The 12,544-nt window shown below is 44.2% G+C and overlaps 1 pseudogene across 1 annotated transcript in view; it reads right to left on the minus strand.

Moving 5' to 3' along the window:
• The window catches only part of LOC147668669 (uncharacterized), a 99,464-nt pseudogene that overhangs the window by 43,095 nt on the left and 43,825 nt on the right, over positions 1 to 12,544 (minus strand). Inside the window, exon 3 of the transcript XR_015303845.1 lies at positions 1,337 to 1,448. The product of XR_015303845.1 is annotated as an uncharacterized LOC147668669 (transcript). The remainder of the gene's footprint in view (positions 1 to 1,336; positions 1,449 to 12,544) is intronic.

Raw genomic sequence — 12,544 nt, forward strand, 5'->3', positions numbered from 1 at the left:
AGTGCAAGGGAGAGAACGGAGAAGTTAGAGAAAGTAGGCAGAGGAGTATGCAAAAAAGAGAGGGGTGATTAAGCGGAAGGTGAGAGAGGGAAAAGGAGCATCACAAAATTACATAACGTTGTATAATAGAACAACACGCAAGACACGGGGTGTGCCATAGAGGCACGTCATCATGTACTGAACGGTGTTATAAAGCGAAGCAAACCCTTTGCTGTACAGTCCGAGCGCTGCAAAATGTACATAGGATCGTATGAGGCTAAGTAAAAGGGGACACGCTTTAGTACTAGTACAAAAGAAGCTCTCTGCATTGCTGTGGCGGGGGCGGGGGAGCGGGAGGCATTCCTTTGAAGTCTGAGACAAATGGTGGTGTGCAAGCGGTTCCTTTCAAGTCTGATGGGGGGCGGAGCAGTAGCCTTTGAAGTCTGATTGGAGACAAATGGTGGTGTGTGACGTGGCTGCTGCTGCTGTGCACGCGCATAGATCACATGAACTGTGTATAATCCGCCCGATGGTAGACAGTTCTTTTCCCTTACTATAATCTCGCCGGAGCATTGCGCAAGCGCATTGGCTCAGGCGAGACCTAAAAAAGGTATTAAAGGAAAGGAAAGCGGGAAAGTACTTGCCTTTCAGCGCGCGCCTCGCGCTGAAAGCTTTTTAAAAACTGGCAACGCGGCCCTAAAAGTGCTGTAGGGAGGGACAGGAATCAATGCTGAAGCTAGCCAGAAACTTTCAAATAAAAACAAGCATTGGCCGCACGGCCGTTAAAGTGACGAGACGCGCTCTGTGGTGGGGGAGGGTGAGGAGCGTTGCAGCACGCGCTTGGGAGAGCAAATGAGAGGAAAGCCAGATGGCGCCTGATCGCCCGCTGTAAGGGTTCCCACGAGCGATGCGAGGAATGCGTGTTACTGTGCGCGTAACCGCACTGTTACTGTTATGGGATCACATGTTGCATGTTACAGCATAACTGATTAGGTGTACACTGAGGTTTATTTGAGGTTAGACTTTTAAATGTAACTACTTGTGAGCTCTTGTAGCTAGAAATGCTGGTTATTTTTTTAGCAATGCTGGTTTTTGGTTCACCCAGTTAGATGTTATTGCCTGTATTGCACGTGTTTAAATATTCTGGAAACGCACGTGAAAAGGCAGCCAACTCCCATCCCTAGACTATAAAAGCCTTGCTCTTGCTCACAGAGATGCTTCGCTTCACGTTGCAGCATCTCCACAAGCATTCCTGTCCTAGGTTCCCTTTGCCCGTTCAGCCGCCCAGAGACCTCCACCCTCATTCCTGCGCAGCTCGGATTTCTGTACCCGGAGCTCCCTCCCAGTCTCTTCTTACCTGGACCTCTCGACTCCTCATCCCTGAAGCTCCGACGGCAGCAGTCCTGGAAACCTCGATTCCGGTGCAAGTTCTTTTCCGGTCCCGACGCGAGTTGATGACTTTCCGGTTCCTGTAAACAAAAGTAAGGTTTATGGGTTACTAAGCAACAAAGAGGAAAACAATAAGCTTTGGGTGCAGCAAGTGATTTTAGAAGCAAACTTTCATCGCATCAGCAAATACAGAAAAACAAACACTGGTAAAGGAAATCGTGATATTCAAACAAGCATTGACAAAGACAATTGTGATATTTCCTGGCAAAGATAGAGTTAAAAGCGGACTTGGTTAATTCAAACATTGTGATTACTTGTAGCCAAAAGTGCTAATTTGATATTTATTATTCTTCCTTGTAAAACCTTGATAATGCTTTTAAGTTGTTATTTCTAGAATCAACCAAACAAAAGACTCAGAGGTTTATGAGTCTGTGATTAGAATCCAAGTACTACAGAGAGTAGCTAGGTTGTTGTTTCTGCTTCTCTCTTTCAGAATCCATGCAAGGAGAATCGTACGCAATTGAAAGGTAGGACGAGTTGAGTTGTGCTAGTTCAAACCCTACTATTAACAACAAACTAACCAGTTCTTGATGCTCATTCTTGGTATATTTATTGTTGTTGTTTTTTAAAAACGTGCATCTTTTGTTATTCAAGCAGTAGGTTGATTCAAGCCGTCAAACAATTACAGAAGTGTTAGAATGGGCTTACAGGAATATGGTATGTACTATTGAAAATCTAGCTTTATGTATGGAAGAAGATTAAAGTGAGTTAGTTCAAGTGATTAATGTACATGTAATGTTTATTAGACGCAGTGTTTATACATTTCCTGGAGACAATCAAAGAAGCTCAGATCACTTCAAAAAGAGAAACTACATCAGACGTCTCTGAGAAGAAGAGATCCAGTGTTGTTTTTTGTTTCTCTCAATCCACTTCCCCTTTCCCTTGTGGGTACATAAGTCGCCACAAGTCAAAAAGATAATTCCCTTTGGGCGAATTAACATTCAAACATAGATACTGACAGACAGTGATATTACAAACACCAACCATATAACAAGGAAGCAATGAAAATAGGTAAACAACTACAAAATATGTGAAAACACTCTAAAGAAATGAATTATTAAAACAATTTATTAGCATACATTACATAAATAAGAAACTAAAAATCGGGAAACACATACAGGATGAAACAATAGTCAATAAAAACATTCCAATAAAAAAGGAGCTTCAAGGAAAGAGGACTAAACTCAAACACTAAACAGTTATTTTGAATTTCCCTCAGTTTATCATCCCAGATTGACTCCTTGCATCGACGCGTTTCTGCGGTATGTTCAGATACAACCCGCCTTCATCAGGAAAATGTGTATAAATGTTTCCCAGTACTTCTGAAATTTAGATAAAATCAGTCTTAGTCACAACTAATAGACAGAACAAATAAAATAACAGAAGTCAAAAATAGTATTCCCAACAAAACATAATGTATCTTGCTAAGTTTTGAACACACATAAACATTGCTTCCAATATACAGAACAAACAACATCAATTACATCATCAATTACATAAAAGGCTAATCAATTGATAGCCCAAGACCAATGAATTCATATCACATAGGTAAACTCATCAAATAGGTAAGCTCATCATATTTAACATCAGTATAAACAACCTTTCTCATATGACCAAATTTCAAATCCAGTAATATGTGGTCAACCATTATTGTAATGACCGGGTCTTAATGAGGAAATCACTACATAGATAAACATAAGAGAGCCGGCAATACAAATAGTCATGGTACATCACCTACCTCGACCCAGAAAGGGGTATAGCAGTGTAAGGGGTATATTTCCTCCTTAGCGTGAGGTATAGATATTCGTCCAGCGAATTATCTTCCTACAAAATATAGAATTCCTAATTGTAAAAAATGGATATCACATTCAGTGCATATCAGGCCAATGCTCACTTCTATACCTAACACAGTTGGTTCATATGTTAGGTAAATGACATGTGTCTACTTTGTCACAAAAGAGCTTCTTGTTGATCAAGATAGAGATAGTTGCACATAAATGTCGGTGGCAAAGCTCACATGAGAACATATTATGTCTACCATACTTATACATGGCAATATCTCGTGCCTAAACACAGCTCTAATACATGGAGATAAGGATACTTAACATAATTCTCATATTTCTATCTGCACATAGCGGGTCGATAGTGCCAGAAAAGAATAAAGAAAGCGTAATAGCAGTATGTGCACATAACGTGCCACAAATGTCTGGATAAACAAACGTCATTTACATATAATGAAAACTATCCACCCTTGTTACTTACTGGTTAAAACAAATGGCGAAAGCCTTTATCGTAGATTCAGTATTAATGGCACATCCAGCGTAATGGCTGGGAGCTGAAAGTAAAGGATAAGCCATTGTTAGTTAAACAGCTACCCGATGTGGAATAGTAGCTATTAGCGTAAATCTCTTACTATACTCACAAAGAGTTAAAAAACGCTGTATCCAATGCACGCCGTAATTCTATGGTCACTTTTCCATATGTAGCGTTTACGTCTATTCGGGAGTTTAGGGTTCCAATAGAGTGCCCTCAACCCGACACGAGGGAATACCTCTGTGTTAGCCCTGCATATTGAAGGAAGGCAAAAAACAGACACACGCTGTGTCTCAAAACGTGTCCCACAAATGAAAGCGCATAAAAGATATATAATGCCTCCCAGATTGGCCCTTTACCTCTTGTAAGAAGCTCTCAAACGTCCCGCGTGCCTGCTCGTAGTGCCGGATACTAACAAATGCATAACGCCGCACCGCGATAAGTACGTTAGCTTGATTTTTTGTGGGCGTATACGATGACGAACGCGGAAGTGAAAGGCAGTGAGGTAAGACTTCCAACACGTATTCCGCATTTGTAATGTCTAAAAAAGACTGATTTGTAAACGTATATTCGATAATCACTATGGCAATGAGAAAATAATTAAATATCTATAAATGCACATTTCACTCAAAGGATTGTATATAGATTTATTGTGCTTTATCTTTTAATGTTGACATTGGGATGGATATGGTTAGGCTAGATAAGCCGGTATTTAAAAAAAAATATATATATATATGCATAGCCCAAGCAATGTGTGCCATTATTGGGGGTATGACGAAAAGGACTAAATTTAGAGTTGATATTTGAAATCTACTCTATGTAGATGGATACCCAACTGGAAACACTAGTAGTTATGAGCTAGGTGGTTGTCCAGAACCCATGTTCTGTATGTACTAACAACCCGGATACATGGAAGCGTGATTGCTCGATCACATAAACACATGTAGCTAGCCGCTGAGCTATCATCTAATGCTCAAAATCAAATCAGATCAAGTCACACTAAAGCAGAAATATTAAACTGCTCCAATAGTGCGGTCCTGACACCCCGGATACATGCATGAGTGATTAATCAATCACATAAACACATGTAGGTAGCCGCTGAGCCATCATCTAATGCTCTAAAACAAATCAGATCAAATGGCAATGAAGCAGCAATATTAGACTGTTCCAATAATGCGGTCCCACTCTTCCCTTGAATTCAAACCCCTTTTGACTGTGTCAAGGTAGGAGATATACCACTGTTCTCTTTCCTTTCTCCTCGTAACTATATTCCCACCTCTCTTGCCTATCTTGATTTTCTCCAGAATGAACCAGCCAAATTCGGATTCCTTATGTTCCATTTCCAAAAAATGGGGAACAATGGGAGCAGTTACTTTTTTGGTTTTAATAGCTGATCTATGCTCCTGGAGCCTGGTGCGTACTTCTCTTCCCGTTTCTCCAACATAGCAGAGGCCGCAGGGACATTGGATCAGATAGATGACATTCTTACTCTAACAGTTATTATGAGTCTTACATGTTATTCTCTTGGTGTTACATACAATCTCTGAACCAACAATGCACTGATTACAGATGTTACAATTCCCACATTTGGTAGTACCAATGACCCTCGTGCCATCAATTGTTCTTTGTTTCTCAACCAGTTCCTCTTTATAAGTATGGACTAGCAGGTCACGAAGGTTTTTGTTCTTCTTAAACGCAAATAGCGGTTTTTCAAGCACTAGTTCTTCTTCGTGGTTCAGGATATGCCAATGCCTATTCACAACATTTTTGATCTGATTGCTCAAATTTGAAAACTTGCTAACAAAAACAACTTTATTTAGGGGCTCCTTCTCTTTAGGGGTGTTATGAATTAAAACATCCCGGTCATAGAACCGTGCTCTTTTCATAGAGTTGGAAAGGAGTTTCTTAGGGTAGCCCCTATCCTTAAATTTCAGTCTTAGATCTTCCGCATGTTTATAATAGTCGTTTAGATCAGAGCAGTTTCGTCGGAGACGAAGAAACTGACTAAAGGGGATACTCTCCCTCTGTGATTTGGGATGGAAACTGGAGAACTCTAGCAATGTATTTTTTGCCATTGGTTTGGTGAACAGTTCAACTGCCAGCACTCCATTACAGTTCTTAATGCATAGATCCAAAAACTCAACTTTACTGGTACTACATGATGATGTGAATTTCAGGTTGGGATCCCCCAGGTTAATCCAAAGAAGGAACTCTTCAAGTAGTTCCATAGGTCCTTCCCAGATAAGTAAAATATCGCCTATGTAGCGGTACCAGCCCGCTACATTTTCGAAGAAGGGTGCCAGTTCATTGTTTATGTGTATGTTCTCAAAGTTACCCACATACAAACAGGCCAGGCTGGGGGCACAAGTGGCCCCCATACTGGTCCCCTTGAGCTGCCTATAGTAATCATTTTTAAAGAGGAACACGTTGTTGGTGAGGATGAGTCTCACACATTCAACTATAAACTCTCTGTAATTGATGTTGTTTGTTCTGTATATTGGAAGCAATGTTTATGTGTGTTCAAAACTTAGCAAGATACATTATGTTTTGTTGGGAATACTATTTTTGACTTCTGTTATTTTATTTGTTCTGTCTATTAGTTGTGACTAAGACTGATTTTATCTAAATTTCAGAAGTACTGGGAAACATTTATACACATTTTCCTGATGAAGGCGGGTTGTATCTGAACATACCGCAGAAACGCGTCGATGCAAGGAGTCAATCTGGGATGATAAACTGAGGGAAATTCAAAATAACTGTTTAGTGTTTGAGTTTAGTCCTCTTTCCTTGAAGCTCCTTTTTTATTGGAATGTTGTTTTTATTGACTATTGTTTCATCCTGTATGTGTTTCCCGATTTTTAGTTTCTTATTTATGTAATGTATGCTAATAAATTGTTTTAATAATTCATTTCTTTAGAGTGTTTTCACATATTTTGTAGTTTTTTACCTATTTTCATTGCTTCCTTGTTATATGGTTGGTGTTTGTAATATCACTGTCTGTCAGTATCTATGTTTGAATGTTAATTCGCCCAAAGGGAATTATCTTTTTGACTTGTGTCAACTGTGGAACCCTATCCCTTTGGTTTTGGGGTCCCTCTCTCTTTTATTAGAGATTCTGTGTACGGTCCGTGGACTGGAGAGTTGCGTTTAGCCACTGAGTGTGTATACTATTGTAAGAAGGGATTATAATCTCTGATGGATAAAATTAAAACATTCGGATTTAGTGAAGATCAACTTCACCGCATTATCAGCACTAAAAGTGGTAATAGAATTACAGTTGCCTCTGGGAAAGGGGAAAACTGGGGCAAATTAGTGAATTTAAAGAAAAAACTAATTCGGACTGAAGCCCATGCCGACTTTCTAGTCGAATATGTAACATCCGGCACTATCCCTATTGGGTTACAGGTTCGCAATGAACCGGGAGTATTCACAGAGGATAGGAAATTCCTTGAAACTTGGGCACTAATCTCAAATAGATGTAGCAGAGACTGGATGCTTTTAATTATCGAAACAGCGCAAGGCTTAATCATCCTGGAAAAAGAAGAAATTGATAAATTAGAAGAGGAACTTAAAAACAGTCCAGCTCTGGAAGAGGCCAAAAAGAAACTGGCAGACATTAACAGATGTTGAGGGTTACAGCACTTATCTTCTAAATAAAAAAACTAACAAGCTAAAGAATGATATTGAACAATATGCTGAAGAGAAAACCTACCCTTTCCTAAAAGAAAACTATTATCAGAACAAATACAGTGGGAATTGGGAACGACCCCCTAATAGGCAGGTATATTCTAGAGGGGGCAACAAGCATGTAACCTTCTCGAACTCATCATGCTCTGGCTCAGAGGAGGAAGAGGTTAGTGAAGCAGATAGCAACAACTATGACCAGAGGTTTTTTTTAGAATCACGCCCAAGGAGAGGACAGACCTACAATGGGAACCGAGGCCAGGGTCACTTCAATCGAGGGAGACAACAATATCAAAATCAGGGACGTCCCCTACAAAATTACAATCAGGGACCTCCGCAACAGAACTACAATCGGGGACCTCCCCAGCAGAGCTACAACCAAGCACCTCCTCAACAGGAGTATCTAAGTACCCGGAACAAGAAGTATTGGAAACAAACAAACTACCAGTGATTAACTTATCAAGCAAAATCCTGAGTGATACAGAGATAGGGATTCTTAGTAAAGGCTTTAGTTTCGTCCCATCCACCCACCTGGATAAATTCCAGTTTGAGAAAGATTTACGTTCCTTTTTTAGGAAGATCAGACTCAGGAGATTTTTTGAGAATAGAGAGAGTAGAGAGAAAACCAACATTTCAGGGCTGAAACCTAAGTCCAAATTCACACCGACCCTAAGTATGGTAAATAAAAACATAGAAGCCTTTGAAACAGCTGTTGAAAGTGGTATTCACAAACTGTTTGAAAAGGAGAAGCGGTATTACAACCATAATATCTCAGCTAGTGAAAGAGAGGCCCTTAACCGGCTGAGGGAAGACGGGTCTCTCACTATCAAACCAGCAGATAAGGGGGGCGGGGTGGTGGTCTTCGACACCGGAGATTATGAGCAGCGCATGCTTGGTCTCCTTGGAGTCGGTGAACACTACGTCCGCACTACCGAAGCCAGTCTGAAAAAAGTAGCCAAAGAATGCATAGCACTACTCACAGAAGCCAAGGAGGCTGGCTATATCTGTGAAGAGGAATTTTGCTTCCTCAACAACCTAGAGCCCAGAACTCCGGCTATCTATGGCCTGCCTAAAGTGCACAAGAATAAACTGAACCCACCCATGCGCCCAATAGTGAGCAGTATAGATTCACTTTTAGAGCCGGTCAGTAAATATGTTGACCATTTCCTAAGACCCCTTGTATGTAATTTAAAATCATACGTGCGAGATTCAGCGCACATCATATCTTTGGTTGAGGGTACCCCATTCTGTGAAGAGACTCAATGTCTGGTTACTCTAGACATTGAGTCTCTATACACTAACATCCCACAGGTGGACACTATTGAGGTCATAGATGGAGTTCTTTCTGGCCATGACCTTGGTGGAGCAAACAGAGAGTTTATAGTTGAATGTGTGAGACTCATCCTCACCAACAACGTGTTCCTCTTTAAAAATGATTACTATAGGCAGCTCAAGGGGACCAGTATGGGGGCCACTTGTGCCCCTAGCCTGGCCTGTTTGTATGTGGGTAACTTTGAGAACATACATATAAACAATGAACTGGCACCCTTCTTCGAAAATGTAGCGGGCTGGTACCGCTACATAGACGATATTTTACTTATCTGGGAAGGACCTATGGAACTACTTGAAGAGTTCCTTCTTTGGATTAACCTGGGGGATCCCAACCTGAAATTCACATCATCATTGTTAGACCTGGCACCTTGGCGTGAGTCTCCCTTCCACTTTTTGCTGATGTGCCTCCGATGTTTTGCTGGTTTTCCGATACTCAGGGCACTGCGCCACGGCTGATCCGTGCCGCAGTGCAAGTGCTCCCTACTGTAAATTGTACATACGATTGGTATCCATGATTGGTGCATTGGATCTACTGTTAGTCCCTAGTAAAGTGCACGAGAGAGTGCCGGGGCTTGTAGATGCCAATATTGCTGGTGGGCCTGCAGCGCTGGTTGCGCCACCCACCGAAGCAGCCGTAAAGATGTGTCTGGGAACTGCGACCGCAGAACCCGCGTGCGGTCTCGTACTGTCACGCTAGCTGGGCAAGTGTCCCCACTTGCCAGCACCGACCCTTCCCTTGACTACATATTAGTCACCCCTATGGTAGGCCTGCGGGCAGGGTGCGTTGTAGGTGTAAGGTAGGACAAGCCCTGATGTGCGTGGCATGTCCTAGTAGTGACTTACAACGAAGACCGTATTTCACTACTGAAGGCTACCTGCTCCATTAGGCCAGACTGAGCTGCGAGGATTATTACACCCTATAATCCCCGCAGGCTCAAGGAGCATGGTAGTGAGTCATGTTTAGTATGCCTGAACTCAGGATAATGAGATATTTCTTGTAGTCAAGTTTATTTTAGTATCCTGGGTTTGCAGATGCTACTTTTAGAAAGTTAGCATTTGCTTGCTTAACCATTTCAGTTGCCTCTGCTGGTATGTGTATCTGACTGTCTGGGATGTGTGAGTGACAGGGCTGGAGGGATGACAGGTGGTGAATGCGCAGATTACACCTTAGTGGGAGGTAGGAGTGCCTCTTGACTCGAGCTGTCACTGTGCTCGGCCACCACAATGCTGGCTCCACCCTCCTGGGGAGCGGCGGATGACTCTGCCGGCACCTGGCCCCGGAAGGGCGAAGCCCCCATCAACAAGGTACTCTGGCCACCCCTGTCCGGACAATGCTGGCTCCACCCCCTGTGGGGCGTCTGATGCGCCTGCCCCTCACACTGAAAGCAGAAGCCGGAGTACACCCGCCGGGGTACTCCAGAACTGAGAGTGGCTATGCAAAGGCCCCCCTGGCCTGCGAGAACAAAAGAATTGGCCTATAAAAGAAGGAGCCCTGCTCTTTGAAAGTTAGATCCGGTTTGGGCCACAGAAGGACTCTGCCCGACGAGAAGGACCGTGAGAGACAAGGAGGGGTGCTGACTCTTGCCTGTGTCTGGTGCCTTGCTGCTGAAGGAGAGACAAGAGAAAAGACTACGAGAAGACTTTTGCTTTACTTTGTGCCAAACTCTGCTGAAGAGATCTCCAAGGGCTTGCCACTGAACTTGCCCCCTGACCAGCGTCCCAGGACCAGTGGACGCTAACCCCCTTGGAAGAAAGCGACTGCGGGTGCTGACCATCGCCGCAGTATCGACAAAGAGGAATCTCCTCTAAGGCATCAACGTCATCCCGACCACCGTGACCGGGGCCCACAGCAACAGCGGGAGCAAAGCAAGGACCAGCCGCCGCTGGCCCGAACACCGTGACCGCAACTGCACAGGGAGCCCGAGAGCAAAGGGAAGGAGGACCCGTCCGGTCCGAGCTCTCGAGGAGACTGCATAGCGAGCAGTCACTCACCTGCAAGGACGGGCAGTTGCCCTACGAGAATCCACAAGGTCGGTAGCCTGCCCGACAGCCCAGCTGTGAGCCCACAGCTGGACCGACATTTGGCCGGGTACGTCCTGCACTTGGGGACCGTACTGCCACTTGTCACCGCCACACAGCCGCCGTCTCCAGGGTCGGAGCGGACGACGAGGAGAGGACCCTGCCGCCACAGAACACCGCTGCCCCGGACGACCAGTGACCTGCTCGGCCGAAGAGCCGCAACGATCAGCGACCCCGGGAAGGCAACGCGACGTGGGACAGATCCCCTGGAAGCCGCCGGCTCCACAAGGAACTTTGGTTAACACCGGCCTACGGGCCTCAAGAGAACTGCTATAAGAACTGTGGTAACCCGAATCAAGTAATCTGCAACCGTTTTCATAAAGTATATCGACTGTATTTACAAGCCTGCTTAAAATCTATATAAAGATATATATTTTCACAGAATACAGTCTGGTCTCGTTGTGTGGTGGGTTGGTTGTGAAGGTGTACTATTGCAAGTGTTTAACCCTATGTGCCCCAGAGATTAGCCTAAGACTGCTTAAGCCACACTACCTAGAGGGTAAGCAGAGGTTATCTTGAAGGTAACCCTCAGCCCTGACGAGGAAGAGAGAGTCCCTGCTTGTCGCTAGTGTTGCACTGCGCCAACTAGAGCCTCCCCCTTCCTACATTGGACGCAGCGGTGAGGATTTCGAATTTACACTTGCGATATCTATACCTGAGCTTCTGACCACTACACAAGGATTACGGTCCAGTTACTTAGCCACAGACTTTGCTTTTTGAATTTTGCTGAAAGAAGATTCCGAGTGCAGAAGCCATGCCGGGCACAAAGAGCCTGGATGGAGCAGAGTCCACGACCTCCGAGGTGTTGGAGGTGGAGTGGGACGCCGCAAAGCTGGATAAATACACCAGAGTTGAACTGAAGTTTTTCTGTCGGAAACTCAAAGTTCCGCACGCTGGCTGCAAAAACAAGCCGGAGCTCTACAAGGCCCTGAAAGCCTGGGTGGAGTCCAGAAAGACCCCGGAGGAGCAAGACGTCCTCGCCGAGCAGAATGCAACGACGGAGCAGAATGCGCTTGGGGATCTGATCGATCTCGAGCGGCAAGACAGCGAACACAGCTTTGGGAAAGGCCTGTCGCCAGAGGAGCTGGCGGACAGGAAGGAAACCCGGAATCACGAAAGAAAATTGGCAGAATTGAAAATCCAGCTGGAGCTTGAAACAAAAAGAATGGCGCTGGAAGAGCGAAAGCACCAGATGGATTATGAAGTAAAAATGAGGGAGATAAGTCTCAAGGAGAGAGGCTTGGATCGTCCTCCCTCTGGTGGCAGCACATCGCCAGTGCAGGTAGAGTCAAGAGTGCACATCCCGAAGGACGTAGTTAAGGAGTTCTTTAAGGGGGATGACATAGGGCAGTGGTTTAGGGCATACGAGGTAGCCATGTCCTCCCACCGGGTCCATGACAAGGATTGGGGAGCGGGGTTGTGGGGAAGGTTCCTTAGCGAAGGGAGAGATACCTTGCTAGATTTGCCCGTCGAGAATCAGAGATCCTATGCCCACATGAAAGAAGCTTTATTGAACAGGTACGGGCTTACCCCTGAAATGTATAGACAGAAGTTTAGGGGATGTACTAAGCGGCCTAGGAATACGTATGTGGAGTATGTGACTTACTTTTGCAGAGCACTGGATGGTTGGGTGAAAGGTAACAAAGTTAATGATTTTCAAGGTCTCTTTGATTTAATTGCATGGGAGCACTTGTCTGATCACTGTTTT

Source organism: Lissotriton vulgaris, unplaced genomic scaffold (assembly GCF_964263255.1).
Source record: "Lissotriton vulgaris unplaced genomic scaffold, aLisVul1.2 SCAFFOLD_1450, whole genome shotgun sequence".
Classification (NCBI taxonomy): domain Eukaryota; kingdom Metazoa; phylum Chordata; class Amphibia; order Caudata; family Salamandridae; genus Lissotriton; species Lissotriton vulgaris.